Source organism: Tinamus guttatus, unplaced genomic scaffold (genome assembly GCF_059628265.1).
Source record: "Tinamus guttatus ecotype Peru unplaced genomic scaffold, ASM5962826v1 Tinamus_guttatus_pri_ptg000086l, whole genome shotgun sequence".
NCBI lineage: Eukaryota > Metazoa > Chordata > Aves > Tinamiformes > Tinamidae > Tinamus > Tinamus guttatus.
The window spans coordinates 947250-973603 of NW_028288620.1; positions in this window are offsets into that span (position 1 = coordinate 947250).

Genomic DNA, 26354 nt, shown 5'->3' on the forward strand with positions numbered 1-26354 from the left:
ATTTTTGTTTTTCTCAACTTCTGTGCCTTGTTCTTCTGTAATCTCTTTGTAATATTTGTGTCACTCATTTATTTCTGTGATGAAAAGATTTATCATTTGCTAAAATTCGGATTTCATATCTGAGGTAACTCCCCTACTACAGCACTTATTTATATAACTTACATGTTTTGGTGTAAGTGGTTAAGCATATATAGCTTCATGCACACGCTAAGCCCTTATGCAATTAAGTTTGTAGTTGCGGCAACCACAATTAAAAGAAGTGACTTGAAATAAAATCATCCAGCCATGAAGGCTCAATTCATGGCTTTAGGATGGTCAGACACAGATCTTCTTCAGCTTAATTTGTAGCACATTGCAATTTGGACTTCATTTTATATGTTGTTTGTGTCGTTCAAATTGTTATAAGGCTAAAAATAAATTCAGAGCAAGACTATCCTGATAAACAAAACAAAACAAAACAAGCAAAAAAGAGCAACAAAAGATCAAGCAAAACCCAGGATGCTTTGCCTAGCATTCATGTACATAAAGCAATTAATTATTTGTCATTATGGGTGTTCCCCAAGGGACTGTGCTTTATCCATCAGTATTTATATCTTCATGTCGTTATATTTTGGACAGCACTAAAAAGATCTGATATATTCCGAGAGTTATAGCCATGTGCCACCAAGAAAACATTAGCATACAGTGGACCTGGATAACTTAGAGATAGGCAGATATCAATAAAATGCTTATTTTCTGTGTCCTTATTCTGAATACAAAAATCTAAACTCCAGTTAATTAACCTGCAGACCTGAAGTTACCCTTCTGTCTGCTGGGAAAAATCACTTTGGTTACTGGCATTCATGGCAGTTTCTTTGGAGCATGTTTCTCTTTCCTAACAGAGTATGCAGGGCTAACCTCTATGAAGATATTCAAAATTGATATTAAAATTTGATATTTAAAATTGAATTCAGAGACTTAAGCATGAAGTAAATTGTATTGTACAGCAAAGCATTTTTAAAGCATTTTCTTCAATGGAAAATTATAATATTCTGAACCAGTTTATTCTACTTGTTTTTTAGGTTCTAACTCCTTTTCTGATCACCACTTATTCTTTACTACCCCTCACTCTTTCACGGCTTGTCATTCATTCACATTTATGATCTCCAAGCTCCCATCCTCTCTAAATTTGTGATGCTCACAGATTCATCCTTTCTTCCCTAAGCTCACTCCACCTATTATCTCCATGGTCTCAAATTCCAGGTACATCTTTCAGTTGTTTGATCCTCTTTCACACTATTCCATCCACTCCTTTAAACCGTAGGCTAGCCTAGACATTCATCATTTGTGTTTCTATTCCCACATACTTTTTTCTTCTAATTTCTACCATTTCACACATCCTCAGACTTCCTTTCAAACTTTCTTTCCAGCTGTGTTTGTTTAGCTTTAAAAGGTAGAAGATTTCAGTTCTTCAATCTTAGCCCTATTCATGAGTTTTTTTGCCTCCCTACCCCTTTAGTTTCATCATTACTCAAAAATCCCAAATATCCAACTTCAAGATTTCACCTTTGTCTCATCCATTTCCATTTTGTCTCTTAACATTACCAATATTAATCAAACACTTTCTTCTGTTCCTTTTGGTCACCTTGCCAAGAATAGTTTCTGAATCCTTCCATTTGAAACAGAGGAAACTCCCTTTCAGACTCACTTGCCCATTACCTCAGATTCATTTTTTTCCTTTTTTTGTGCAGCATCGCACAGCTAGTTCCCCCAGTTTTCATAAAGTCACCTCCATCCTCTCATCGGCTGTCTCTAGTCCTCTGACCTGCTTGCAGCAAGTAAGATTTTTTCTTATAGTAATCTCTAAGTGCATTAATTATGTATATTATCATTGTGTGTAAGTACCCCAGCATAGATCAAAGTTGCATTGTGCCTGGTGCTGTTGATACACTGAGGAAGAAGAACATAAACAGAAATATCAGCCTTTCTGCACATCATTTCAGGTCTGCCAGATTTCCTCACACCCACATGGCCATTCCCCAGCACTACTCTCCAGAATATAATAAGCTTACAGCTAAATAAAGAAATATTTCACCATTTGATTGACTTTTCAATTTTTAAAACAGATCCTTCCACCAGCCCTGTCTTTCTTTTCTCAGCAATCCCTGCAGTGCTTCATCTCTTTTGAAAAAGAAACATAGGACATAACACTTCAGGTCTTTACCACACACACACACAAAAAAAGTTATTGGACAGGATTTTTACTTTTCCTTGCAAAAACAAACAACTCTCTCACAATCCAAACAGCTTTTTGTAACATTCCTGTTTGCAGTCCCCACTAAAATCTGTAGCACAACTACAGTGACTTACTGAACTTCATTCTGGGGCTCCCTGTGTTTTACAAGCTTGAGTAATTTTTCTAACTAAAAAACTTTTTTCCTGCTGTTGTTGTTGTTCTTATGTTAAGCAATAAAGTTATAAAACAGATATATAAGGAAGCCAGCTTCCCCCACTTTCTGACCCGTGTCAAAAGACCCCATCTCTGCTGGAAGGCCAGTGGGAAGCCCGCAAGATCTGGCTTGTGTTCCTCAACATAAAAGAGGTTGCTGATAAGTGCTAAACACAGCCTTTAGGACTCCAGACTTGCTTACAAAATAGAATGTAGCCATCATCAAATGAAAAATGGCACTTTGTGGCTTATGTTACTGGAGAATCAAGATGTTATGACCTGAATTTTCCCACTTTCTTATTCCTTGCCTAACCCGTGGAAAAAAAAATCCCAATTATTGGAAGAGTTTTCAGTTGAGCAAGCCTTGCGTGTGCCAGTTAGAAGACAAGAACAGCGAATTATAGCTATCTACCAAATATTCTGTAGGCCTTCCCAAAGGATAGAAAACCAGAACATTGCTATTACTCTGGAAGAAGAGCAAGCATTTGCATTCCATTACTTTTAACATCATCAGGGACATTATCCTCTCCATTATTTCCAATTGCTCTCTCTAGGCTTCTACATTGGTGAACTGTCTTTCACAACTTTCATATTCTCTTCTTTCCTTATATTTCAGCAGCTATATTTTTTCCCTCTTTCTAGCTTGCTCTTACAAATCAGAAGGTGTAATGTTCTCATTTGTTTTAAACACAAAATGCCTTAGCATTTCAGGTACTATTTTGTGGTATTTTTTATCAAATGCTAAGAATTCAATGGCAAACACTACAATTCTGTCAGCATTGTTGGCTGGCCCAATGGGCAATTTCAGTTTGTAAATATAAAACCCAGGAATCACTGCATTGGTTATATCATTTTATCGCTGGTAGTGAACACTTTAAATTTCATATCATTTCATATTTTGCAAGTGAGAAGATTTCTTTTTTCAGTACTGCTGTTAGAATGTGGATGAAACACAGGATTTTCTTTGATGCAATAAACTGGTGGGGCAAGAGACCTGCAGATGGAAGTACAGTTAAGTTGATGATTTGATTATTTTATTTTCCTATTTAAACAAAAATGTTTCCTCATTAGCATTATAAGAAAGAGACACACATAAACTTGCACTTACTCACTTACTGCTTTTTTTTTTTTTTTTTCTAGAAGGGAGTATATATTTCTTTAATAAATATGCTGAGAACAGCACAGTGTTCAATTCCTATAAATTAAATGCCGTAGAAAGCTGGAGGGCTTCTCTCCTGAGATTTTTAATAAATATCTGCAGATCTGAATTTTCTTATTTATTTTTAATTAGGGAAACATTATAGAAAGTAAAGTAAAAATCCAAAGAAGCAGACATAGCATTTTACATTGCTTCTTTTTCTTTTTTCTTTTTTTTTTTTTAAAAAAAAAAAAAAAGAATTTAGGAGTGATGTGAGCGTGCAGTGCTTATCACTACCCTGAACTCACAAATAAATGATTTTTGTACCCATCCTATAAGGGGCATATACATTTTATTCTAGAATCCGTATTTAATTGGAAGAGTTTGCTCACTTCAGAATTGAAAGAAAAAAAAGCTTTAGCTTCAGCTTCTACTGAATCTGGATGTATTTCCAGTGATATAAGGAGAGATATGGCACTTTCGCAAGAGACAGATTCTTTTACAAAATATCCTTCAGCATCTGTTCTCAGTTCTTAATATAGAGAGGTATAATTCCTCAAGGAATACCTACGTGCATATTATTGGCAACAATCTAATATAACTGAGATATGATGATGCTTAGTGCCACAAGTTAAGGAACTATATATAGTCAGAGGTACAGAAGCTAACAGCTTGAACAAGTATCAAGATCAGTACTTGTGAACTTTTAAAGAAAAGTCATAGCTGGATGATATTTTGAGCAATAAGTGATTTTGAAGAGAAATGTTTCTGACCAAATGACAATAAGAAAACATATACTCTTTCATCACCAGAGCAGGTATCTCCTCCGATCTTTGGAAAAAATTATTTAACTCCCTTTAACTCGTATTTAACTCCCTTTAATTTTAAAATTGCTTCTGCTCTGTTAGAATCCTCAGCTTTCAAATATTGCAAACTAGTCTTCATTACATTTTTCTGAAGGAACTGTGTAATCACAACAGGCCTCAGAAAATGGCATTTCTTTACTACACATTTAATTGAAAACTACATAAGTGAAAGCTTATTTCAGCACCACACACAGTTATGGATGACTATCCATAAATTTTAAATTATGAATTAAATTTCCAGTCAAAGATAAAATGAAAACATATGCAAAAAGGAGAGAAACTCTGCCTTTCTCCTCTTCTACTGTCTTTCATATATTCCAAGAAAATTATTTTATGTCCTTTTCTCTCTTCAGAATTTTGAAAAGTCAAGAGTGACCTGGTAAGATCTGCAGCAGAACTAGTCACATTTAGGGGAATATTTAAGAAGGCGGGGGGGGGGGGGGGGGATAAAAAAGTTATCAAAGACCATTCTATACATATGAAGGACCCAACAAAAGAAAGTTTTGAATTTTGAGCAATTTTCACGTGAAAGATGAGGAGAAGAAAGGAAGGTTGGGGTCATAATATCATTTCAGTATAGTCATTATATTCAAGCCATCATTAGACTCCTATTTGATGGATCTAGACAGCCTTGTGGTTGCACTGTCTGGTAAGGGGGAGAGTTAGGGGAGAGCTGCCTGTCACATCTGAAACACCTTATGCCTAATTTATTATTTAACTTCTTTCTTCTGTCTTCCTACAAGGACCTTAACTCTGATCTTCTTTTCAGAGCACCCTAAAAGCCATAGAGCATAATACAACTTTGAAGGCCCATCAAGCCTTTCTGCCTCTGTGTAACAAATTCTGTCTTTGTTTGTATTGTCCTTCATAGAATGCTTAAGGTTGGAAGGGGCCTCTAGAGGTCATCTAGTCCAACCCCCCTGCACACGCAGGGACACCCAGAGCACGTGGCACAGGGCTGCGTCCAAGGAGGTTTTGAAGATCTCCAGAGAAGAAGACTCCACAACCTCTCTGGGCAGCCTGTGCCAGTGCTCTGTCACCCTCACTGTTAAGAAATTTTTCCTTAAGTTCCTGTGGAACTTTTGGTGTTTCAGTTTGTGGCTGTTTCCTCTAGTTCTGTCGGTGGCCACCAGTGAAAAGAGGCCAGCACCATCCTCCTCACTCCCTCCCTTACTTATAGACACTGATCAGGTCCCCTCTCAGCCTTCTCTTCTCCAGGCTGAACAGGCCCAGCTCCCTCAGCCTCTCCTCACAGGGCAAGTGTTCTGGGCCCCTGATCATCCTCGTAGCCCTGCGCTGGACTCTCTCCAGCAGCTCCACACCCCTCTTGTACTGTGGGGCCCAGGACTGGACACAATACTCCAGATGTGGCCTCACCAGGGCTGAGCAGAGTCCTTCTATGACTCTGCTTTAGGATTTAGTGGTTCCTGTTCCCTGTGAAAATTTCAAAGTTTAAGGAGACCGAGGAGGGAAGTCCTGACACTTTTGAAGTGCCCCAAAACTGAAATCAAGGCCTCACTATTTAGGGGGCCTAATGCAAGCTAAAACCCCTCTAGGAGACTGTTTCCACAAAGAAAAGTTTTTGAATGGCAAAATCCACACGTTCATTAACATATTCTGTGACTGTTGAATTCCCTTTTCATAGTTTTCTGGATTTCCCACAACTATGAAGAAAGAATTTCCTAAAGAGCTACTTCATACTGTATTATAAAAATCAAGAAATACAGAGTCACAGCACAGAACATCATTAACGTGCATTAACATCACCATTCTGGGATGCTGTATTTCTCCACTGATAAAAAATAATTTGTATTCCAAAAATTCCACCTATTTTAATACCTTTAAAATATGCCTTATGCATTTTCAGTGGATAATTGAGCCATGTGTGCATTTTAGGACAAATATTGGGAAAACTCATGTTCAATACCAATGTCTATACCATTTAAACAATGAAAGCATCAGGTAAGTAACAACATTTGGACAGCAAGTCAATATGACTATGAAAGGTCTCCAATAATGAGCAAACTCAGACCAATACGCTGTTTGAGTATTTGGCCTTCCTATTGACAAAGGTTGCTTTCAATCACACTGTATCTATTACCATATCAATCATCACTCTGAATGAATACAGCATGATCATTGACGAAGACATCACTTAAGCAGAGAAACTAAAGGTTCTATAAAAGCAAATAATGAAACTTTGGTTGATCATAGCATGAAAATTACACCTAATCCTTAAATGTTCCTATTTTCTAAAGCAAACAAATTGAAGCTAAAAATGTTAACTCTATTTCTTGTTCAGGAACTTAAAATATATGGAAATTGATACCGCATTCTTAATTATTAAAGATAATGCAATCCAATACTTTGTTTGCTACACAAATTAAGATATGGAATTGAACTGATGAAAATGATTTACGTGCAGGATTAAAATATTGGCAGCTTTATAGAGTGAAATGTCACTATAGTGCTGTACCTTCAAGTTTTACATTTCCTCCTTTGAATCCCTGTCAGCCTTCATGAACACTAGAGAGTTTAATCAATGCTTGCAGTAGCCATAACATAACACTGAATATTTTACCTGCGTAATAATCAAAGTGCTGTTTAGTACAAGTCAAAAGGAGAAGTGACAAACATATATATTGCAATTGGCAAGTCTGCAATTTAAATTATATTAAAATTAAATTCTCACGTATTCCTATCATTCCTATCTTTTCTTGAAAGCAACCTGTATTTTATAACAGCTCCAGGTACCCCGGGGCAATCAAATTGTATTTAGGATGACTCAGAGGTCATAAAATTCAAAGACTTACGAGATGATCTATTTGAATCACTTTTTACTTTGTATGATACAAAACACTTGTGAAACAAGCTTTTTATTTTCTATATATACTGCAAGGGGTAGAATTCAGATTGTAATTTCTGCTACATTGTTTGAAGATAGTCAATATCAAATATAATACTAAGGTAGACGAGGGAAGGAAAGACTATGATATTGATATTATAAAATATATCAAATTATTTTGTGTGAACCTAAAATGAATTAAGCAATGAAGAAGTAAGAACAGTAGTATCACATGAAACTTAAGAAATTAAACAGAAAATTCAGACATATTTGTATAAAAGGTGTTAAACCAAGTCTGAGAATTGATAGCACTAATACAATTAATTAAACAGATAGATAGAAAATTTTACAAACTAGGGAAAAAGGGGGTTTTGGAATAGTGTCACAGAGAGAAAGAAAATATAAGATAAACTTGATATCCACTAGAAACAGCTTCAGTTAATATTAATAAGGTTCAGTTAATATTTTTATTTGGATAAACAGTTACATTTTCTGCCAATTTACCAAAAGAGAGCAAAGTATAAAAGAATCCCAATACTATTAAGCTATAAACAATACCAAAAGGGAAGGAAAAAAAAATTGTTTAAAAGTTCCTGTTTTATGCAAAAAGTATCCCTTTTTTATATTTTAATAAACCAGCGCATTGTAAGGAATGTACAATATCATGGATAACTATTTGAAAACATATATATATTTATATAAACATAAATATATATATATATATATATATAAAATATAAATATATTCAAATTTCAAAAAATATATATATATTTACATATATTTACATATATATTTACATATATATATATATATATATATATATATATAAAAGACATTTCTGTTTGTGTTATCCCTTCAGCACTGGTCTGGATTATTAAATATGTATGGGATTAATGTTTTGTGTGTTTTTTCACCTAGATGTATGCTGTAAGCATAGAAATTTAAGAATATAGAAAGTACTCTGGTCCACCTAGTCAATCCCCTTATTGCTAACACTCAGCAGGGAAGCCCTATTTTTCCAGCAAGTGTATCCAGCTATATCAAATGCTTTATCCACCTGTGCAAGATAGCCAATTTCAGAGCATTTATTCATGGAAGTGTTTAGTATCTCCAATTCCATGTCTGATCACATGCACAGAGGCAGTTTTATAATACAACAATATGCAATACTTCAAAAAGGTTCATTAACCTCTGCTACTCAGGTAATTTACATTTACTGTACTTCAGGCCATTGCAGGTGCCATTGTTTTAGGCAAACATGAACTGAAAGCTGCAATTTTTACCCTAACTTGATCTTCATTTTTTCTTTCTTTTTCCACAGACAGCATTCAGCAAGGCTAAGGAGTGATTCCAGAGCATGCTGCTCCTTCTCCTGGATACCAATACACCATGTAATGGTGTGACTGATAACAAATTCCCAGCGTCTCAGCATTTTTTCCGGGTTCTGTTTCTTGCACACTTCAGATTTGGATATTAAGCCAAATGATGGTCAGAATCTTTAGCCTGCACTTTTACTATGAATCATCTGACAGTTATTTCTCCCCACGGATTTCCTATAGATTACTCTTTTTTGCCATGGGAGATATGTCTGAAATGGAGCCTCTTTCCCAATATGTTTGTGTTTATAGCTCTGGTCCCATTTAGTTTTGTGAAGATAAACAGCAACAACTGCAATGGTGGAAAAATAAAGGCTTCATTCTGTTTTGAACAGGGACAGAAGCTGGAGATGTAGGGGGCAATTTTTGTTCCCTTTCCCCTCCTAAAATATTCACATAGACTGACATTTTATTTTCCAGTAATATGGAGCTGGGACAGAATTGCAAAACATTTCTTTTCACTCTTGTGACTCAAGATAAAGCAGCTTAAAGCTATGTCATTGCCTAGAGTTTCATTTGTGTTCTGTTGGAAAGAAGGCTTGCATATTCGTTTCCAAAATTACTCCAGAGTGTGCAAAAAGGATAATTAATAATTTCTGCCTAAAGAGGAAGTTCCTTTTTTAATGCGATAGAAGTTTATTTGTAGTGTTCACATAAAATTTACAGCACTAGCATTTTAGTCAAAAAAAAAGGAAGGCTTAGGATTGTATACAGATAGGGTGATGCAGAAGGACTGGCAGGGGTATAATCATTGACACATTAAAGCCAGTGATGGAGGCTGGGAGGCTTGAGGAAAATTATGACAGTATTATGGGGTTAGGTGATTAATGTTTTGAATGCTCTGAGCAGATCAGTGAGACGAGATGACTGATAGTGTGTAGAAAGTACTGCACTCCACTTGCTGAAATCTAGCACTGGTTAGGCACTGGATCTGGAGACAGGATCTGGAGACAAGTGAGAACACTATAGCAAGTGCCTGCCCTTATGGTGAGTAAAAGTGACCAGATCAAACCATGGACAAAACCATTCTGAATGAGTGTCAGACAAGCTCTGAACATGTCTTGCTCCACCACTGCCCATTTGGAACATAGCTTTATCAGGCATGAAGAGCTTTTGCTGGATGAAAGCTCTTCAAGGTTTCATATGCCCCAGTGTCAGTGCTTTTCTTCACATCAAAACTTGTACTCCCTAACCAGGTAAGTCCATCAATCTCCACTGAGGTCTTTAAAGGGAGAGACTCCTTCCCTATCAGGCTTCACCAAAATAAGCAGCCATTTACAAAATGGTCATGATATTTCGGAAATTGCCAAGATTTCAATATTCTTACAATTGACATTACAAACCAATCTCATTTCAGGTATCTTTTTTATTTCAACTTGCCAGATTTTTTTTTTTTAGTATGTCTATTAACATAGCCTCTTCCATCAAAATTTTATGGTAATCCTTTGATGGGTTCTACCTTTTACTAAGGCAGTGCAGATTATATCAACTTGCCAGGCAAGTAGGTCTGTTTGCTCTAAGTAGGTATCTTCATTTTTCCTCCATTTCTTCAGAATAGCATGTGCAATTTACTGTGTCTGTCATGGAAAATCTTTGATCTCTTTTTATAATCCCAAAACACTGCAGGCTTACAACAGTGAGTGGGCTTAGCCATGTGACTTCCATTAAAATCAATGAGATTCTCATGGCATGAAATCCTGTATAACCATTGAAAATTAATTATTCATAATAATAACACATTTCTCTTTCCATCTGAGCATTGCAAACAAATATTAATTAATTAAGCTTCAAAAGATGCAATGTACTAATGAGGCAGACAGTTTATACTCTTTTTTATACTTGTGGATACAAAGTGGACAATTCTACGTCTACCTAAGGAAATTTCAAAGAAACTCCCTTTGCTCCTCACTCGTTTTGATGAATTGCTACTCTATTTGGTTGGAACTATAATGTAAGAATACCCCAGAGTCTTATAGGCATTTTATCCCTGAAGTACAAAATATAAGAGATAAAAAAGTGTCAATGTAAAATCTGTTGAGGCTCTTAAGATTTCCTTTTGCCTTGTACACGGGCCCAAAGTGACCTAAGGAAGATCACAGCGAGTTGGTGGTCAGATAAAATAGAGTACACTAGTTTTTGCCCGCAAAACTTTATTCTCAATATTGAAAGGAAATCCTTCCCTTTGTAACAACTATTATCTTTTTAAATTAATTGCATTCAACCCTAGATTTCAATTGTAGATCAAAAAAGGCATCTGTTTTTGCCATTCTCCATCTTTGACTTTAAACTAAAATACAGAACTACTTTTTAATAAGTTTTCTAGAACAACTGTGTATTGAATATCACCTGACTGGAACAATCAACTTTTGAGCATGAACCTGTGAAATCAATATTGTTTTCACCTTTTGATTTATGCAGGTACAGCATGTGCAAACAGAGATACTCAGACTTCACAAATGTACTTATTTTTAGGTGTCTGGTGCCCAGCTCTAGGCACCTGATATTCTCTGAATAGGCCATGGGGAGAATTAGACACCTAATTAGACTGTGTTTCAAACAAGCCAGAGTGGGAGCTGCCTACACTAAACAATGGAAAACATCAGAGAGCTGCATCTGAAATTTCACTTCCCTCTTGGATTTAGACCTTCTGGCTGCATGCCTAAACCAAAGCCTTCTTCTAGGCTTCAGTGTCCCCATTTTGCCTTTGGGAGTGGGTGATGTCTTTTTATTTTGAAATACAGGTGGAGGGAAATGTGAAGGTGACAACAACATATTGTTTCTGACAGCTCTTTGATAGACATAACACATAATACATAAACACATAACACACAAACAATCCTAGAAAGCATGGGCTTTACCAAGGAGGACTGTGCCATTGTCACAGAAATTATCTTAAACTGCCTCTGGAGTTTGCCCTTTCATGGCCCAGGCATTCTTACATGAATGTGATCTCACACTCATTGTCTTCTTTTACTTGCAAATGATTCCCTTTCAACTGAAAGGCATAAAGTAGCACTAATTGGGATTATTTTGGCATTCTGGTATAAATTTCAGAGTGTGAAAGAAGATGGTGTATGTCTTCTCAAGCTGAAGAGGACCTAGAACCTGCGTTACCTACTTGTATCTGGGGTCTGGGTGTAATCAGGTATTAGTATAGTCAGGATTAAGTACTGACTTCATCAGATGTTTCTGAATAGTAACAGTTGTGACTGCTCTGTTTCGTGTTGAAGTCTGTGCTATGAGTTTACAGGAACCTTACTTAGAAGATGCCTGGTAAACCAGAATACTCAGAGAACTGAGTGCCCAGGTACCTCCTCTGAAACCCCCAAAGGGCCTAGGTATTGAGAGGGCTGCAGGTCTCTAGAGGTATGAAATAGTCATTTCCTACATGCCCAGGAAATGTTATGAGCTAAAAAAGTTTCCAGATGGTTTATGACAATTTCTGAAACTTACCTCTCACATATTGAAATTTAGAGCGTGGCACTGTCTGTTGTGAATGCACAATATGTTCTTAGGCATGGAAGCGTGAGTACAGAAAAAAAAATATCACATTGCTGGCAAGTTTCTTACCAGGCCTTGCCTGCCTTCTGCCTTCCAGAGAGGCAAGCTAGCAGCAACCGATGAATGCGGTATCCACTGCGGAGAGGCAACCTGTTCCCTTGTGTCTGGAGAAGCTGTGCACTGTGCACTTGTCAGAAACATGAGCAACATTTGGACTCTCAAGAGCCTGGCTCCACGTTCCTACTCCCTAACTGGCATACTGTCTGCCATTGATTTTTCCCTGCTTTCATCATATCAGTTCATTTTATATTATTTAATACATACCTAGTTCAATCACATACATACCTAATGTAAAGAGTATCCTTAGATTTTCTCACCATTTAGACAATGATTTAGTTCAGATATGACAAATGTACAACAGCTTTAGAAAGACAGCAGTCCATTTTTTTAACATCTGAATTGCTTTGTTCATCCTGTAGAAATGAGATAAATAATTCAAAATCTATAAACTGCAGTAATTCATAAATTAGCATTTACCTACAAAATCAACAACCTGCATAGTTTTCAAGCAAGCATGTACTCATGGAGTAATATGGAATTCCAGAAAGTACCCTGAAACTACATTAAGCTTGTGACAAAGGATGACGTTGTAGAATGGCAACCTCACTTTCTTTTGGTACATAGAAAGTAGAGTCAGTGAGAGCTGGCAGGACTTCGTCTTGTCTGGAGCATTCCAATATGCACTAGCAGCTACCTGAATGTCCCTGCAAATCGAGGAGTTTGTGATGCCGGGGCTGCACTTGCCAGAAATGCAAATTGTACCTGCTTCAGCAAAGGCTAAGCTTCAGGAGCCTGGTAAGAAACTTGCCAGCAATGTGATATGTTTTTGTCTGTACTCACGCTTCCATGCCTAAGAACATATTGTGCATTCACAACAGACAGTGCCCCGCTCTAAATTTCAAATCTCTTTGTTGTTATCAGCTTAAGTCACAAACATAACATTAAACTTTTTGTATCTGACTTATTAGATTTAGAGTGTTGGTGCACCGGTTCAAGGTAACTAAACAGCTTTATTATATCAGCAGTAGTGTTGCAAGATATCCTCATTGTGTTCTGAAGGACTTAATTTAGGAAGAAAATGCCATATAACTTTTTTTTTTCCCTATTTTAGAGACCCACAATCAGATAAATAGTAAGAAGACACAAAAGGAGGACTTTAAGAGCCTGTGGGAAAAAGAGCAGGAGCCATACCCTTAATCTAATGGGCTGTATTTCAACAACAACAACAAAGGTATTTTCTTTGTATTAACAATATAGTAATCTGAATAGCACTTGTTCATGTAGAGTGCTGAATATTTATCTTTATTTGTCAAGAGTATTGAAACAGCATATTATTGTTGTTACAAATGTTCATAGTAGCTTACCAGATAAAAGAGGAATGATCTTCTAAATTAACCCTCTTTGCATCAGACTTTTTAAATACCATATCCTGTCTTCAATGGAAACATCAGCTCCACTTTAATAACTAACATCTAGCTAAGTAACTAATAACTAATATCAAGCTATAGAATGTAGGCCACGGTGAAAACAAGGGAAACAAAAACTTCCTCTATGGAGTTAGAAAGAAACTAAAAGCACCATTTTGTTGCTGCTGGATTCACAAACCTCACAGCTCTAGGTGCAAAAGGAGGGGAAGCTGCTCTGAAATTGAAAATGAACAATAGTTTTAAATAGCACTGAAGGCACGAAAATGGCTGGCTACAAGCCCAGAATCTATAAATAGTACCAAACTCGTTCATCATAACTCCACTGATGATGACAACATCATCAGAAAATGAAAACAGAAAAAGCAGAAAAGGAATAAAAGCAGTGGACCTGAAGAAGGAAAGGCCAAGCTTTTCCAGAGTAAGCTGTTCAAGTCAGGCAGGAGGGTGAGGGTGGGAAAGCAGCTGTGGCAACTGTAAGGCTGCGAGTCCTGCCTTGTGGTGAGGCCAGCAAAAGAAGCAAGGAAAAGGAAAGGAACCAATTCACTATAAAATTAGTGTTATTGAAGCAGATTCTTAATTTTTATGGGATTGGTGAAATATGCTGTTTATCATTTGTCTTGAACGTGATGAATACAGTACGTGATTTATACAAACAAAACCTTTCACTTAGCACAGAAGTTATGACATACTCTTCCTTCCCTTTTCTATGTAAATCCCTTTAACTTTTAAACAAAACCAGAAATAGCATCAGTACTACACAGAGGGCTTTTTTTAAACTTTCGTCTTCAAGCTTAAGAACACAGAACTACAAACTCTATGGAACAATATAATCATTAACGTGAATAAAAATAACCTGAAATGAGTCCGGAAACAACTGACTCTTGGAAAAATACAGGCAAAAGTATTCCTGTAAATATAATACAACTGCAAGAAGAGCTAGAAGGAAAAAAAAAAGAGAGAGAAAAAAAAAAAGAAAACCCTTTCTATTCACATAGATAGGAAACAAGGTACCTAAAGTATGTTTAAAATAAATAAAACAGAAGGAGGCTTCAGTGCTATGATACTGAGATCAGATCTCAAATCCAGAGAGGAAATATGATGAATATATTTGATGAACATATTGAATATTTGTTCATAAATTTGAGTAGTCAATTTTATTTTCTATCATTCCCAGTTGATTCCTGAAATGCTTTCTCCCTATAACTAGAACGTTAGTCTACAATAATGACATTGCTTAACGTGAGAAAATGTGGCAGATCCTTTCTGTCACTGTTCAGGGCCACATAAGTTTTATTATTGAAAAAAATGATAATAAATGACAACTAAATAAAAATAAATAAATAAATAAATAAAACAGAAAGAAAATACAGACTATCCCACAAAGATTTTCTTTCCTATTAGCTCTGTTGCCCACCTGCCCACTCCACCAAGGAGAGGCTTTGACTTTAGAGGGGAACAGCTTGCTAGAAGCTAAAAAAGCACGTAAGCTGATAGTTTTTCCAAGCAAAGTTATGGAAACATTTAACAGTTGTTCCAGAAGAGTTCCTATTATTCACTACACCACTCTTTTTTGTGATATGTTTACAAAACTTTTGGATAAGGTGTAATCCAATAGGCATTTTATTTGCGGAGACTTTTCTGTCCTGTGTGCCTTTACTAAATGTTCTGTTCTGAAAGCTCCTGCTTTACAGACCTTTAGCACTAAGAAAGCTACGCATCAGGCAAATGCCATGCCTTTTATGTGCTGGGTTAACAGGGACAGGTAGTAGGGTGGCAACAGAGAAAATAGGAGATGTGTCTGTGGGACAGGGTGCATTTTTCTTCTGTTTTGGATTTTTATTATTATTATTTGGTTGCTTTTTTATTGATTAAGTTATGCACTGCAACATATTTTCACCTTATGAAACTACTTACCTTAGAAAGCAGAGTGTAAAATAATAAAACATGTGCAATGACAATTTTTAGAAATTTGAATTGATTAAAAATTGAAATAAAAGTTTTATAAAGTATTGTTTTTCTAAAAAGAAAACCGTTACCTCTAGCAATAAAATAATTTATCATTCTTTTCCCTACATTTTGAAAGTGACTGCATTAAAAAAATCATAAAAATAGAGATGCAATCCAACAAGCTGTTTCAAACTACAGTGAAACTGCTGATGCCACATGTATATAAGCATGATGGAATGAAATTAGACTTTGTTACCAAATCAGGTGAAGGTTAGATTTCCTGGCCTATCTGTAGTGTTCTTGATGAGAACATAGGAAAATGGACTTGGAAGGACACTTAGGTTTTCCACATCCTGGAGCCAGCAGAGAAAGTTGCACTCCTGGTCCAGAGCAGACTGTTCAAGGGCTGATGCAAGCGATGCTAAAGCCATACGGTCACAAGTAGATGTCCTGGCTGCAGACTCCATCTGAGCACATGCACCACTTCAGCTAGGTACTGGGAGAAGATAGGGTAGCTTGGGCAGGTATCTTTAAGTCATTTTACATACTTTCAGTTTCTGGATAAAAACAACTTGGGTTGTGGAGTATTGGCGAGCAGAACGATGACCGGGTTAAAGCAATTAAATCAGGATATATGTCAAAAAACTTTGATGTACAAATACATTTTATTTTCAAAAATATTCTACAAAGATAGGATGTAAGCACAGGATGTAAATACTTAATGAAAAAGCAATCAACATAATGTCAGGTGCTAAACTGTGAGAACTAGAAATCTATTTCTTGTTGCCATCGCTTATGTTGATGCAGTGCCCTAACAAATATGTTGTGCCACTGGGCCTATAAAGACTATAAATAGTTTTCAGAACTTGATTTACCTATGGAGGGCAAGGGGGAAAACACAAACAAACAAAAAAACCCAGAAAAATTCACGGTGTTCGGGCATGAATTTTACAGAGCCAGACAATCCCTCAACTTTTAAGAAGTGCAGTTAAGGGACCCTTTAATTCTCCTCATCCCCTAGAAAGGATGGCACCCTGCCAAAGAGGAACAGGTTTTGTGCTAAGCCTCTGCTTAGACTCTATTCCTCCTACCAGATTTTCCTGCCAGAGGCATCAGTAGGATTTGAAAGCAAGGGATGTGGGCCACAGATAGAAATTCAATATTTTGGGGGAGAAAAAGATAAGCCCCAGGAGCTCTGTGTTTTACTGCTCTCTTCACTGTGGAGAGTGGCACTTGATGTGATCCTCACTGTTGAGCATGACACAATACATTTCAGAGCTGAAACTATTGGACTGTAGCTAGATTTTGCTTTAGGGTGGAAATAGGTAGTGTTCTAGAATCAAGAAAATACAGAAAATGATGAGGATGTTGAGTCCTCACAAAGCAAACAAACTAAACATAATACAATAGAGCTGGAGGCATCCTTCACTGCCCCCACTTTATATATTCACATACACATGCACCCACACACACATTATTTATTTAATTCGGTTTAATATAAAATACAGAACATTTCTTAGCATACATAGCCTTGTCACTTGCTTGTGAATTGCATTAAATCATCTCACTTGGGGCTTAGTATTCACCCTATGTAGGCAGGCAAACCAAATATTAAAAAAAAAAGAAAAAAAGCAGCCTGGAGCCTGTTTATATAATTTAGCATCCTACTCTGAATTCTTAGAATTCATAATGTGATACTACTTTGTGGTCGAGTTAATTGTATCACATCATACCAATGATAGGTGCAGAAATAAAAACTGTTTAGCAGGTTTTGGATAATCACACTCAGTCTGCAATGAATTTGTGACTTTTAAAAAAATTTTATTTTAATAGGAAAGACACCTACCTCCACACAGAAATGCATGTCTCCAAACAGAAACGCTGTAAATGTACATGTTGTTTCTAGGTGTCCACTGGATAATTATTTGGGTGGTTAACAGTTGTGATCCTTAAGTGTGAGTGAGGCTCAATTCTTGACAAATAAGACAAGGGGGGAACATTTGTCTACATTAAAAGATGTTCAAAATCTGAGGTTAGAAAGCCTCAGGAAAGGGAGGTAATCAAGATTATAGAGAAAGTTAAGTCACTAAGGAAAAAAAGCAAACATAGTAATGTGTTAATGTTACACACAGGACTGGAGAAAATGCAGATAACTTTAACATATAGGCAAGAAAATGTTATTGCAAAAGCAGTTCTTTTCTCCCAAACAAAATGGAGGATAAAGTTAACCATGGCTTTAAAAAGCGGGATAGTGAGCTGCCTTTAAGAACTCCACAATACTTTCAAAAATTTTCTGAGATATTTGCCCAGCTGTAATGATGACTAAGAAGGAAAAAGAATAATCTACAAATATTTTCAGGAAGTAAACACCAATGAGGAGGGATAAGCATTTAGTATAATGACAGTGGATATGTTATTTAAATACAAGTAATAGGATGTTGTTAAGATCTGGAAAAAGTATATTGACAATTTAGGAAGAAATCCTAATAACAGCACCTATTACCTTCTGGAATAATCCCCTGGAAAGTGTTTGCACTCTGCTGAATTTAAAACTTTATTCTTTGGTGCTCATGTTCAAGGCACTGAGATCATTTCAGTTCTCAGTCTATCCGCAAAGAAGTGGAAAAAAAAAAAAAAAAAGGAAAGAAAAACAGGGAAGTTCCTCAGTGTCACCATACCTTTAGGTAGAAGCTGAAAAGTTTGAAAATTAGTGAAGCTCAGGAGTTAACCTCTCTGTCTGTTTGCTGCTGTTTTACCTTTTACAGCTTCTGCAACTGCAGCAGGCTTAAATGTGCAGCTGAACCCAAAGTTTCAAAGCAGCATTCTTTTCAGATGAAACATTACCCGCTTTCTTTCAATGCCAGATTTCCATTCTGTTTTAACATTTAATTATGCTAGAAGCTGTTATTTCAAGAAGCTGTGGGTTTGAAATTGCTTTATTTATATAAAAATGATATTTGTCATTATTCTTCAAGAAGGTTATGAGCCCTACTCTTCTGACTAATTTTTCAATAGGGAAGTGGCACACTAACATTTTCTCATTGATAAATATTTTTATTAGCTTTATAAACACACTAACATTTTTGAAAATAGCAAAAATCAAACCAATTCTAGTGAATTATAAAAAGCCTCGCTAAGGTAATAGAAAACATCTGCTGGCAATCTGTCATTTTAAGGGAATAGTTTATTGTCTAAAACAGGAAGGGCTGAATTCAGAATCCACTGATTTCATAAAAATATGCATTTTTTTCAAATACTTTTTTTTTTTTTTTTAGATGTCATGGGCCTTGGACAAGGCTGAGTCACAACTTGATTGCACAGCACCTGTGGGAGTGAAGGCCATTTCAGGTGGTCACATTGTAAAATTGGAGTGGGAGAAAGCGCTACCAGCCCCACTTCTGAACTGACTGGTGTGGAGGGCTGTCCCACAGTCCTCTCAAGCTGATGAGGGGACTTTAAACGCAAACACTGGTTTTGGGGAGCCAGTTCACTGCCTAACTAGTGCACCTGGGAAGAGAAGGGGAAGACTGGTCCTGTGTGCAGAAAAAATATACACTTGTGCTGGGCCCTCACTGAACTATAGTAATCCCAAGACCCTTAGTTCACTTCCTGCTCAGGTTGGTGAAGCCTTAATTTGAATTTCAGTTGCAGGAAAATCACAGTCTCGTTCTGGTTCTGAAAAGTTGATGCTGATGCTTGTGTACAAAGTAGCAAAGGACAGTGAAATTTCTGATTGCCACTGACAGTAAATATTTATTTATTTATATGTTTGATAATGTCCAGCAATATTTCCTATATAGCATAATCACAGAACGGTTTATATTTTATCTTCTTGGGCATGATATATTTGATAATTGGGAGGGATTTCCATGGAAGGATGGCTTTGTACATGCTCTGTATCTCATAGCCACAACTAGGTGCCTTGTTGTTTGATGTGTTCACGTTTTACTGACATCTTCACTGATGGCAAAAACATAACTTCTTATGGGACTAGAGTATAAATATCTTCAATTTTCTTGGCTTATTCTTGATGATTCAGCTGTAGCGGTGACTATTAGAGAGTTACTATTTAGTCATGCTTAAGCCACAAAAATACCTTGTATCTCAGAGGAACTGTACTGGGAGTGTTTCACATCAGCTCTATTCATACTAGGTATAAGTGATCCTGTAGTGAAGAATTTACTTTCAAGGCTGATCTTTAGAGACAGCAGAGAAAGAGCTACAAAGTTCTGTCTAGTCTAAGAAACAGAAACATCTCACTGAGAGTGAAGTATCTGAACTAAGCAGCAGCTGAATCTCTGTGTGTCATTTCAACTTGTGAAAACTGTCATTTCTGCTGGCAGACATCCTCATGGCCCTTTTCCAGGGCTCTCCCCGCACTGTCCAGGTAGAAGCAGCTGTGTCTGAGCTTGACCAGTTTCAACACGTATGAGACAGCTTCCCTATAACTCCTTCCCTGCATGCACCAGATTTCAAGCAAGAGGAGATTTGATGTATCTGGTGTGAGTTTCAGGCTAGTAGTGAATAAAGTACCGATATTACTAAGGTCTGCGTAATCCTTTTCAGTGTGAGCTGCTACAAAACCATTAGAACTGCTGCAGAGAATTTCAAAAGACACAAGGAAAACTGCCTAATGAAAAAAAAAAAAAAAAGAAAGAAAGAAAGAAAAAAAAAATGGCTCATAAACAAAGCCAAGCCAAACAATCGTAAAAACTCTGTGCATATTTTGTCTAGATACTTTCTGGTATTGTACATTTCCTGTTTTGACAATCATTTTAACTGCTACCATACATCAGTCCAAGGATATGACAATGCTACAATAACCACAACAATATATCACTTTCTTGCTATTTCATTCCACTGAAAAATGCTGCTGCATTATTACTGATAGACTCGTCTTCTTTTTAAGAAAATATTTTAATGTGCCATCTTTGTCATGAACCAAATCCTTTCGTGTCATTACTGGGATAAAGCTTCCAATTAACTCTCTGTTAGTTTTGGCTAAGAATGGATGACAAAATCACTGGCCCTCTTCATGTAAAAAAAAAAAAAAAAAGGATTTCTAACTTTTCTGAGCGAATGAAAAAAAAAAAAAAAGGTTCAGAGAGAGACCTTGATAAACTAGAGAAAAGAAATAAATTCAGCTTGAAAATTAAGATGCACCTACAGTATCTCTGTCATGTCTTATATCCCTATCAACATTGCTCTAGAAAGTCCGGTTTTGGCAATTGACTAAAACTCAAGGAAAAATACTAGCCAGTATTGACAATGGCCTGAGGAAAACTCTGATCCTTTAGACAGTAACATGCTGTCTAAACTGAACAGCAAATGATTTGACTGAGAACACAGAGGACATAAAGAAGAAGACCATTGACCAACTGTGAAGAAGTTTAGATCTTTTGAATTTGATATGCAATCTCCAAATTCTAAATAAGGATTTAAACAAAGAAATTAATTGGAAAATACAAAATGGTGCATCGTTCAGAAAGTTAAAGCAAAGTAAACACTGACTTGAAGACATCAAAATTCATTTGATTGGAGATAAGGAAAAAAGGGCTTGTTTACAGAAAGCACTCCCAATGGCTTCTGGTGAGCTAGTAGCTTCTCATGTGCCTTGCTCTTTATTTTAACTTCTTTATAACAAAATTAAATGATTTGGAGGCTTATGAATATATTTTCATGCCCTACCATGTAAAATACTGCCAGTGGAACAAACAACAGAAAATGTTTTAAGGAATTCAGAAATTATTATTTAAAATTTAGAATAACAAATAATTACAAAGTCTAATGGAAAAAATAATATTGCCACCTATTGGTGAAAATAGAGAATGTAAAATAAGTCTTGATAATCTGCATATCCCCAAGGAAGGTCTTGGCCTGCATAGAATGACTGATAGATATTGTTTTACCATTGTTTTGATTTACTTGACATGCGTTAGTCCAGGAACTATACTAAGTAGTCTGTGTGAAAAAGACCAGCACTTCCATAGTTCTTACACATATGGCCAATGTTATTGCAATCAATCAATCAAAAAAAAGAAGACTTATTTCTGCAATTTTGTCATATTTTTAATATCTCTCTAACAATGTTAAATAAAATTCATTAGAAGCCTAACTTTATTGGATCACTGAGACTGTTTTGCTGTCCTTTTCTTCTCAGCTTTATCGCATTTTCTTGCGTTTTCAAGCAAACCTTCCTTTGATATAGTCAATATTCCTTTTCCCTTCTTCTGCTTGACTCTCCTTTCTTGTCTTGTCCGCTATTTCTCTTTTATATTTGATATCTGCACTTCTCCCATTTGTTCACATTACCATCCATCTATCCATACATAACCACATGGACATTTTCCCCCTTACACAATCTCTCTGCAAAATGAGCAGGGGCTTTATGATGCTCTGGCTTAGAAATCTGCCCTTCTCTTAAAGGAGAAACTAACAGATGGATTTAGTTTGCTACTCCTTTTCCTCTCCTCCTCCAATATATCTCTTTACATCACTTAAAAAAGTAACTATGTCGAGACACAATTTCCCTTCCATTTTTGATAGAATAGCATCTTCAGAAAGCTTATTCTATATTTGCTGGTATATGGGTCAACACACAGAGCTCTAGAGGCGTCAGCAAATCCATGGCCTACCGAACCCAGTTTAAAATCCCACAACCCAGAGTCATTAAGTTTTATAAGTCCTGAAAAATGGGGAGTTTTTTTTTAAAAAATATTATTATTATTATTATACATGGTAACATACAATTGAAATATGCTTAAATACTACAATTATTTATAAAATTTGTCACAGCTATTTGTTAAAAACTGCCTTTCTAAAATAGTATCAACCCTTTCATTCAAGCTCCTCCCTGTCTTCCAAAAGTGTAAGAATATAGGAATGCCTTGCAGAGTACCCTGCAGGTTTACAAAGACAGTTTTAATAAGTTCACAAATGAAGGCACCTTCAGGGAAACTCTGCTGCCAGTCCTCCCTCTCAGATTTACAAGATATCAGTTCAATCCCTCCAATGCCTGCAGCTATTGTGAAAGTCTCATGCCATTTTGGTTTTTATAGGTCAAAAACATACCCTAAATTCTACATGAAAAATCAATAGACAGGCAGTGTAGTCCTGCAAGCACAGCAGCCATGTGCTCCCATCACTATGCAATGTTTAATGAGAGGATTTTTTTCATTAAATTAGGCTTGTGGATTAACTCAGGCTTCTGGATTAACTCATGGTCTAGCTCCATAAAAATACAAAACCATGCTACAGTATGAAATAGCATACAAAGTTATAGAGCACCATAACAATTTTCTGTTTTTCTCAGGACAGAAAAAGATCCAAACACAAATATGCCAGTTGAACATAAACCTATCCAGCCACATACTGGAGGGACAAGGGGTGGTGGGGTGGGAAGGGCAGGCTGGATATATAAGTCAGTGAAAAATATCAAATTTATCTTGAAATGCACGAATAAAGAAAAGACCAGCTATTTATCTCAGAAGCATGTCCCCATACAGTGTATATACAAGATACCTAAAATTTCTAACATGCAACACAGTGAATGAGAATTTTCAAATCTGTGTTTAACAACAAAATTAACCTCCAATAACATAAAATTATCTTTATCATGCAGTTTCAAGAAACATTAGCAGAATATATTCTATAAGTTGTTCCAGGTGAAGAAAAAGAGCACTGTTTCTACAGTACTGCTGATTTGTAGGATTTGTAGGAAAGGAACAAAAAAACTCCCCACAGTTTTTGCTTGCACCATTAATAACACTCAGAGTAGTATCGCTTCATATGTTATCCTAGATACTTGTGGTTGATATATTTCTCAGGAAGACCTGTGGTCAGCTTCAGAGTGGCCACAGAGTCAGACTAAAATTTTATATTCATGGTTTGGTCTGGGCTGTCCTCTTGAGTGCAACACTATCTTCAAACAAGGTGTTTCTTGGCAAACTTTATAAAAGTAAAGGGATACCTCACGAAGCCTTTTTTTCTTTCTTTTTTTTTTTTTTTTTTTTATGAATGGGCTAACAGATGCAAATTATGGTTATGGTTAAGAAGTCTGGAATGGCATTAAAGCTTTTTTGCTACCTGAGAAGTAATAGTAGCTTTTTCTGTCATTGAATCCTTCTCTCACAGGAAGATGGTCTGAAACAAGATGCTTAATTCATTTAATCAGAACTCTTAGGAGTTCTGATTTTAAGATGCAAATGGTAAAGTTATTTTCATATTACTGGTGTGGTATTATTTGGGGGGGGGCAGTAAAATATTTCTATTTTTGAAAATATTCTTCTTTAATGTGATATTTTCTGTCAAAAAGGAAGATGAATACCTCCACTGTGAAATAAAAGCATGAAAGAGAGGTATTTTCTTGTAGATTTGTGAGTACTGTAGAAGGCATACCATTTTTTAAACATTTTTTTGTCTTTATTTATTTTGCATCTGCTGACATGTGATCCTTTCACTGGAGGACTCCAGCAAAGGCCCCAGTATTGCATTCAGACTCATCTCTTTAGCTGGTCACCACTGCATAAACATCTGCTTATTAATTCAAACCCTCATTGGGGAACAGCAAGCAAGCAATAAAACAGTGAAGTGCAATGGAGATGGAAAGACAGGACAACTGTAGGATTCAGTAAAACACAGGTGAGATAGGACATTCATAGCTTATGAATGATAAAGAAAAGAAAGCAATGGCTTTGGAAAAGGCAAAAACAGAATCACAGCAGAAAAGCGTGGCAGAGCAAAAGTATTAGGAAGCTATTCAGTAAGAAGTCTAGATACTTAGGGAGGGAGAAAGATTTAAAGTTGTCACGGGGTTCAAACGCATAGTCTAAAAAGAAAGAACATACTCTCAATGCACTCATTGCTTCACGTCTCAAGGGGAAAGATCACACAGTGTTTCCAACAGGCTTAGATCATTGGAAGAACCTTTCGTCAATGCTGCTCATTGCAAAGAAAACACTGAAGGTCATGACTTTATTAGTGTCCATGTTCTTCACTGGACAGTTAAGTAAAAAATGCACACTGTGGCCCAAAAGCTAGATACGTGAAGAGAGTACAGAGTTTTCCCTATCTGTGGAATATATCACAGGAGTAAATGTATATGAAGCTTTGGTTCAGGCAACAATTAGTTTCCTCCATTCTTTTCAGATTTATCTAGGTGAGCAGATGAGAAAGACATAGGTGCCACCAGTAGTGCATGTGTCTAGGAAATTATGCTAACAAAGGAAAGTAACATTTATTAGTTTAGAAGGAATGCCTCCAGATCCACAAACACCTAGGCTAGACTTCCTAGGGCTTCAGATTCGGCCCACTCTCTTGTGACCCTTCTTATTTCAATAAAGAAAGAACCCTTTCCCCCTCACTTCAGGACAGGGCATGCAGTTTCTAACATTCATCTTCTCTTCCTGCAGATCCTACTGAAAAGGAAAAAAAAAAAAAGAAAAAAAAAATGAGAAAAAGGGAAGGGAAGGGATGGGAAGGGAAGGGAACAAAAGAACCACGACCATTAATGAATTCCTTGTATTTAATGTCCATATAAATTACAATTAATGTTTCTTTTTTGTAACAATACGGGGAGAAAAAAAAATGAAAGAAAAAAAAAACCCAAGGGGCAGGGGAAAGGCAAACTATTGACAGAACTCAACCTCTACCATGAAAACACGCATTGGTACTACTGTTCGAGTTAGTTCCCAATTTTTCTATATGGGGGGAAAGGGCCATCAAAGCCAGTTTAATTTGCCTCAACTAGGAGCATATCAATGAATGAATATCATCCTGATTAAAGGGTTACAGCTGATGTAAAAGATTAGTGCATTTAACATAAAATCAGCTGTGGCCAGCTATGGAAATTTCAGTGCTGCAACAGACTATCTCTCGATCTCATATGCACTCAATGTACATCTTCAGAATTGTTGATGGCACTATTACAGATAGAGGCACCCTGCCTAGTGCAGCTGGTATTGAGTGCCTCACTTTTTAATAGAGGCAGCTAGACAAGACCCCTAGATTACACATCTAACCCTATAACTTGGAACCCTAAGGAGAAAGCTGACCAGACAGGCGGTTATGATGATCTATTCAAAGTGGTTGAATACCTTCTTTTTTTGTGTGTGTGTGTGCATGTTTGTGAAATAAATGTGTGTGAATGAACCTTTGCAGTCAATCCTACAGCAGTTTGTAACCCTCTCATACTGTTGTCACCTCTCTTCCTCCCTCTTCCCTGTCTCTACCCACATTGAAAGGTAAATGGGGAGGAAAAAAAGAGGGAAAAAAAAAGGCTTCTTCTTAGCCTGTTTCAGATTTGAGGGGAAAAAATCAGATGCAGATACACTGACTGAATGTCACTATAGGACTTGTGTATGTAGGTATTGATGTATTTGTCTACAGAACTAGAGAACTTCACCCATGCTGGTTGCTTGACACTATCTGGGTTGAGAGGAGTATCCCTGAGAGAGATCAAGTCCACTTCACACTTAGAAAGACTTTTTTTTTTTTTTTTTTTTCCCCCCAGCTTTGTTCTCTTAATTCCTGCTCTTGTTATACTCAGTGTATTTTTCTCCCGTTTCACCCTGTAGCAGTGATACTGAATCCAGCTGAGGCCATACTAAACAAACAAACACCCAAACCCCAAACTCTATTTCCCAGGTGCTTTTAACAACACCATATACACTAGCAATATTTTTCAGCATGACTTCAGGTTATCAGATTACTTCAAAAGGGCTTTGGTAGCTACCTGAGGTTGATATTTTTGTCCTGATTTATTTGAA